This window comes from Ceratotherium simum, chromosome 33 (genome assembly GCF_057802395.1).
Source record: "Ceratotherium simum simum isolate JZ-2026a chromosome 33, ASM5780239v1, whole genome shotgun sequence".
Lineage (NCBI taxonomy): Eukaryota > Metazoa > Chordata > Mammalia > Perissodactyla > Rhinocerotidae > Ceratotherium > Ceratotherium simum.
The window spans coordinates 27,989,671-27,996,805 of NC_141932.1; the positions used below are offsets into that span (position 1 = coordinate 27,989,671).

At 48.3% G+C, this 7,135-nt stretch overlaps 1 long non-coding RNA gene across 1 annotated transcript; it reads left to right on the plus strand.

Annotated features, from left to right (window-relative positions):
- The first annotated feature begins 1,349 nt into the window (after window positions 1–1,349).
- LOC147912919 (uncharacterized) lies at window positions 1,350–6,538 on the plus strand. Its single transcript, XR_015549517.1, has 3 exons — window positions 1,350–1,424; window positions 2,638–3,027; window positions 6,187–6,538. It is a non-coding gene; the product is annotated as an uncharacterized LOC147912919 (long non-coding RNA).
- Window positions 6,539–7,135: the final 597 nt, after the last annotated feature.

The following is a 7,135-nucleotide window of genomic DNA, read 5'->3' on the forward strand; positions in this document are numbered from 1 at the left end:
GCCCTCCCGATAAGGGTGCGTCAATACCCAATAAGCAAAGAGGCCAGAGAAGGAATCCGCCCCCATATCCAGAGGCTGCTCCAACAAGGAATCCTGGTTCCTTGCCAGTCTCCTTGGAACACCCCCCTCCTGCCTGTAAAAAAGCCTGGAACTAATGATTATAGGCCGGTCCAGGATTTAAGAGAAATAAATAAAAGAGTGCAGGATTTACACCCTACCGTGCCAAACCCATATAACCTACTCAGCTCCCTCCCCCCATCACGAAAATGGTACACTGTCTTGGACCTGAAAGATGCATTCTTCTGTCTACGGCTTCACCCAAAAAGCCAATTACTTTTTGCTTTCGAGTGGCGCGACCCTGATATGGGGATCGTTGGACAACTGACTTGGACGAGACTACCTCAAGGTTTTAAAAACTCCCCTACCCTGTTTGATAAAGCCCTCCACAGGGACTTGACTGATTATAGGGTTAAAAACCCTCAAGTGACTCTTTTACAGTATATAGATGATCTATTGTTGGCGGCGGAAACCCCGGGAGACTGTGAAGAAGGGACCAAGCGCCTCCTGGCCGAGTTGGGTGAGTTGGGATACCGGGCGTCGAAAAAAAAGGCACAGTTGTGCCAGGAAAAAGTAGTCTACTTAGGCTACACACTAAAGGACGGCCAAAGGTGGTTAACCGACGCACGGAAAAAGACTGTGACCCAGATTCCGGCCCCAACCTCCGCTCGCCAGGTAAGGGAATTCCTGGGGACAGCCGGCTTCTGCCAATTATGGATCCCTGGGTTTGCTACCCTGGCTGCTCCACTGTACCCATTGACTAAGGAAAGTGGAAACTTTGTCTGGACTCTAGAGCACCAGAAGGCTTTTGAGACTCTAAAACGGGCATTATTAGAGGCACCCGCGTTGGCCCTACCAGATTTGACCAAGCCCTTCACCTTGTATGTAGATAAAAAAAAGGGAATCGCCTGGGGAGTCCTAACTCAAGCCCTTGGGCCCTGGAAGCGCCCAGTCGCATATCTATCAAAAAAACTGGATCCGGTAGCCAGTGGATGGCCCTCCTGCTTAAGGGCAATCGCCGCCACTGCCCAGCTGGTAAAAGATGCAGATAAGTTAACTCTGGGCCAACAGATAACCGTAGTAGCCCCCCATGCCTTAGAAAGCATTATCAGACAGCCTCCAGATCGATGGATGACTAACGCCCGGATGACTCACTACCAAAGTCTGCTCCTAACTGAGAGAATTACCTTTGCCCCACCGGCCATCTTAAACCCGGCCACACTACTGCCCGAAGCGGATGATGAAATACCTGTTCACCAATGCGGCGACATCTTGGCATCAGAAGCGGGACCCGACCCGATCTGCGGATAAGCCATGGGCTGGGGCCCCTAATTGGTACACCGACGGCAGCAGCTTTATGGCAGAAGGTAAGAGGATGGCTGGGGCTGCTGTGGTAGACGGAAAAAGACTCTGTGGGCAAGCAGCTTGCCGGAAGGGACTTCTGCACAAAAGGCTGAGCTTATCGCCTGACACAGGCGTTAAGGTTAGCTGAGAATAAGACTGTGAATATATACACGGACAGCAGGTATGCCTTTGCTACTGCCCATGTTCATGGGGCTATTTATAAACAAAGAGGGCTGCTTACCTCGGCTGGAAAAGATATCAAAAATAAAAAAGAGATTCTGGGCCTCCTAGAGGCTATACATTTGCCTAAAAAGGTGGCAATCATCCATTGCCCAGGTCATCAGAAAGGCACCGACCCCATAGCTCAAGGGAACCGCTTAGCAGATTTGGAAGCCAAGCGGGCGGCACTAGGACCTATGGTCCTGACTCTCCAGGGAGCTAAGGTCAACAAAACTGTCTCCGGTGGGGAACTAACTAAAGAAGAGAAAGTCCTTTCCGTTGCAGAAGGGCGAGAATATCTATCACATCTACACCAGCTAACCCACTTGAGCCCTCAGAAACTAATTAAAATTATTGAGGCCTCCCCGTACGAGGTACCAGATTTGAAAAAGGTGGCTAAAAAAATTTATAAGGATTGTAGAGCTTGCGCTCTCACAAATGCTGCAGTTACCAAATACCGCACTGGACATAGACTCTGGGGAGACAGGCCCGGAACCTTTTGGGAGATAGACTTTACTGAAATCAAACCGGCCCGGTATAAAAATAAATATCTTCTAGTATTTATAGATACCTTCTCGGGATGGGTAGAGGCTTTCCCCACCCGAAAAGAGACTGCCTCTGTAGTAGCCAAGAAGATATTGGAAGAAATCCTCCCAAGATTCGGGATCCCAAAGGTAATTGGATCTGACAATGGTCCTGCATTCGTTGCCCAGGTAAGTCAGGGACTGGCCAGTCAACTGGGGATCAATTGGAAATTACATTGTGCTTATAGACCCCAGAGCTCAGGCCAGGTAGAAAGGATGAATAGAACAATTAAAGAGACCCTAACTAAATTGTCCATAGAGACCGGCGATAGTGACTGGACAGCCCTCCTGCCCTTTGCCCTGTTCCGCGCCCGGAACACCCCACAAGGACCCTTAAAACTTACACCCTTTGAAATCCTCTATGGAACCCCTCCCCCTTTGGCACAAATAGGGATACATGACCCTGACATTATACCTTCTATACCTTTGTCAGCCCGCTTGAAAGCACTTGAGGCCGTCAGGCGCGACATCTGGAACCAGCTAAAAGAGGCCTACCAGCCTGGTGATCTGCTCATCCCGCACCAATTCCAGGTTGGGGACTCTGTCCTTGTGAGACGACATCGGACGGGGTCATTAGAGCCACGTTGGAAGGGGCCCTACGTGGTGCTCCTCACTACGCCCACAGCAGTCAAGGTGGACGGTATAACCTCTTGGGTTCACGCCACACACGTAAAGAAGGCACCCCAGAATGCAGCAGATATCTGGAAGGTGGAAAAGACTGATAACCCTCTTAAGTTGCGTTTGCGTCGTGGGAACAGCGAGCAGCTTGTCCAATCCTGACCCCCACGCTCCTCAACTGCTCACGTGGCAAGTCGTCTCCCAGGTAGGAGATATAACCTGGTCAATCCAAAAAACTGCTTCCCCTTGGACATGGTGGCCAGACTTACACCCTGACCTTTGTAAACTGGCTATAGGAACCCCCGACTGGGATTTCATGGGTCGACGAGGGGGGGGCAAAACAAGCCGGAGGATGCCACTCCCCCCATCGCAGGGGTAAACTAAAGGCATACTCCTTTTACGTGTGCCCCGGTCACCACAGACCTCGTTCAATTGACTCCTGGTGTGGGGGCAAGGAAGACTTCTACTGTAAAAACTGGGGATGTGAAACCAGTGGGACTACTTATTGGGAACCCTCCTCTTCTTGGGATTTAATCAGGGTTAGAGCAAATTATAGCCACCAGATGAGTCGGGGCTCAGAATGCAATACCTGGTGCCACCCCTTAACCATTCAGTTCACAGAAAAAGGAAAAACAATTAAAACCTGGACCGAGAATGGTCATTCATGGGGAATAAGATTATACAAAGACCGATATGATAAAGGCCTGACCTTCTCTATTAGATTAAAAATAGAACCTCCCGCCAGCAGACCGATAGGGTTAAATAGCCCCAAACCCCCCCAGGCAAAGTCCATAACCCTAAATGGGACCATAGATACGGTCACCAAATCTGCCCTGCGACCACCATCTACGCCACCTCCCGCAGTACCTACTGGGCAAAGATGGCACAGACTGTTTAACTTAGTGCGGCGAGCTTACTACGCCTTGAATGATTCCAACCCTGAAATGACTGAATCATGCTGGCTATGCCTAGCGGTCAGCCCCCCTTATTATGAAGGAATTGCCACCATGGGGGTCTATAATAACACCTCAGACCACACGACTTGCCTTTGGGGAAAAGAAGGGCGGCTAACCCTAACGGATGTGTCGGGGACCAGTTCAGGACTATGCTTAGGAAAAATTCCCCCGGGCTACCAGGCTCTATGTAATAAGATTGAAGTCAGCCTTCCGACTACTCCTGGTCATTTTTTGGTACCAGGACCCAATAGGTGGTGGGCCTGCACCACGGGCCTAACCCCCTGCATCTCAACTAGCGTATTCAATTCGTCACAAGATTTTTGTGTGCTTGTGCAGTTGGTACCTAGAATTTATTATCATACTGCCAATAGTTTCGAGGATAAATTTGACCAGAGATCCAGATTATGGAGAAGGGAACCAGTATCCCTCACCCTGGCTGTACTCCTGGGACTGGGAGTTGCATGGCGTAGGGACTGGCACTACGGCCTTAGTCACAGGAGAAAGGGGATTAACTGCCTTGAGCAATGCTATAGATGAAGACCTCAGGACTTTAGAACAGTCCATCTCTAAATTAGAAGAGTCCCTCACCTCCCTGTCTGAAGTAGTGCTCCAGAATAGAAGAGGATTAGATCTGCTGTTTTTAAGAGAGGGAGGACTTTGTGCGGCCCTTAAAGAAGACTGCTGTTTCTATGCAGATCACACAGGGGTAGTCCGAGATTCAATGCAAAAATTAAAGAAAAGATTAGACATGAGGCAGCGAAGCAGGGAGGCGCAACAAAGCTGGTTTGAATCCTGGTTCACTAAGTTCCCCTGGATGACGACCTTACTATCCTCCCTAGCAGGACCCTTGCTGATTTTTTTTCTACTTTTGGTCTTCGGACCGTGTGTTTTCAATAGAATTACTGCTTTCATAAGAAAAAGAGTCAATGCAGTGCGTGCTATGATGCTCCAACGCCATTACCAAGCTCTCCCACACAATGAGCCACTGATAGTAGACACCGAAAACTAAGTTCTAAGATTAGAACTAGGGACAAAAGAAGAAGTGGGGAATGAAGGAAGTAAATTATATTAAAAATTTAAAAGTTAATACCTTAGAGACAGGCACCTCCACACCCTAAGGATTCCTGGTATAAGGGGGAACGTTTATCGATCCTGACTGACTCTATTCATAGAAGACTCGCCCTAAACTGTTCGGGGAAAATTGAGAACAAGAGAGTGCTCCAGAGGGATAAGTTTGGGAGGGTCGGGGTGGAGGGGGTCCAGATGGGGACGCGTGTGTGTAACCTGATAATTGCTTCGCGCCATAGCAATTCGCGCCATAAAATGTAACTGTTTAAATGTTTTAAATTAGCCAATCATGTAAGACCGCGCCAACCTTTTCCCGCTTTATGCTTCCGAATCCTATAAAAGAGCTTGCCCCTTAAGGTTCGGGGTCGACTCCTCTGTCTCCTGTGAGAGATACGTGTCGACCCGGAGCTCCGCTAAATAAACCTCTTACCTCTTGCGTTTGCATCAAGCTCGGTCTTCTGTGTCTGTGGGTCCGCGCCTTCCCGAGGCTGGAGTTGGGGTTCCCTTTTTGGGATCCTACAATGGGATGCGAAGTTAAAATCCAGTAACTTCTAGGCTCACTGGCAGCCCAATGCAGAGGAAGGTAGAGGGCTATTTCTATGACGGAACTTCAGTAACCAGAGCACAACAGGCCGGGAGAACATTACAACGGCTTATTCCTGCATCTGCAGGCTTTGTAAGCATCTCTCTCCAAGGTACCAGGGCTGGAGCTAGGGTGAGGCAAGGGAGGCACGTGGGGTGCAGAATTGAAGGAGGCACTCATTCTCAAGGTATAATTCCAATGAAGAGAGAGAGGACTGCTCCAGCACATTGCCACTGAAACTGGCAAGCAGCCATTGATGACTGAGCAGCTGGTAACTATGGGGGATTGGAATTTGTGAACTCAGAGTATGTCTCTGCCTGAATGACGTTTTGACCCCCACCCCCCCCAACTGACCAAAGGAGTTTGGGATGGGAGGCCTGCCCCCAGAAAAGGCCATTACTATAGACATCTCTGGGTACCTGGGTGAGGTCATGCTAAACCCATTCTTAGTTCTAGTTACCCTTTGTGAGAGACATTTACATTTGTAAAGAAAATCTCCATTTGTAAAGGTATCTTCTTCCCTGCATCAGGAAGAAGGGGGGAATGGCCTTACCTAGAAATTTATCAGAATGGAAGGCGAGGGACTTAAATCTGCATGATAAATTTAACTTACTCATTGTTAACTGTGCTGTTTGGACACTATGCTATCTGACTCCCTCTAGGTTCCTATAGATGACATCTCCCTGGAGCCTGGGTTACCATGGTAATGGGTGTTTGAGCTGTTTTTTTCAGGAACTGAACCCCTTGTCCACTTCAGGCCGGATTGAGACCACCAACCCATCAACTGGGCCCTTTTGACGGCAAGAGGTTGCAACTCCACGCTCAGGGCATGCTAACGCCGCCATTCTGCGAACACGTGTCCTAAGAAGAAGCAAGAAGCCTGACTACACGTGTGCAGATCATCAATTACCTCATTCTCCTCACCTCCAATCATTTCAGACCACCTTGCCCCCTTCCCCATAAATACCCCTAAGTCCCTACTTTCGGGGAGGCAGATTTGAGACTTGTTCTCTCGTTTTCCTCACTGGACTGCCTTGTGATTAAACCCTCTCTCTCTGCAATCTCGTCGTCTCGGTGATTGGCTTTCTGGGCGGCGGGCAAAAACAGACCTGGTGCGGTAACACCACCTGTGCAAGGAAGTCCAGATAACATCTGTCAGAGGAAAGCAATGTCATTACAGCATTAGGGATCATGATCCAGTGAGCAGACGTTGTATGCTGTGAGATGATAACCAGCACATCAATGTCCTGTTAACACAGCATTTTATCATTTGGTCTTCATATGACCTGCGTTGTCGAGCACAGAACCAGCGTCATCATGCTCCTCCCTTTACAGTGTGGAAACTAAGGGCCAGCGAAGGTGATGGTTTTGACCCCAGGTGGTCAGTGGCTGAGCCAAGACTTGCACTCAGGTCTTTTCAGTCCAGCCTCAGCTCTTTCTACCAGAGCACCCAGCTAGAGGAGAGAATAGTCTACTCAGTCACCGATTAGTGGGCAAAATTCCTCTTTTTGCTCTACTTCCTATCTTGACTAATTATATGTTCTGATGGTGAAGATATAAATAAGTAAATTATAATAAGTAATAGGCTTAACTATTGGCAAATAAAAATGATAGTCATATATTCTTGCAAATATATAAATAATATAAAAATAAAATTGCAAATAATATATAAAAATCAATATACTATTGCAAAACAGTCTCAAAAA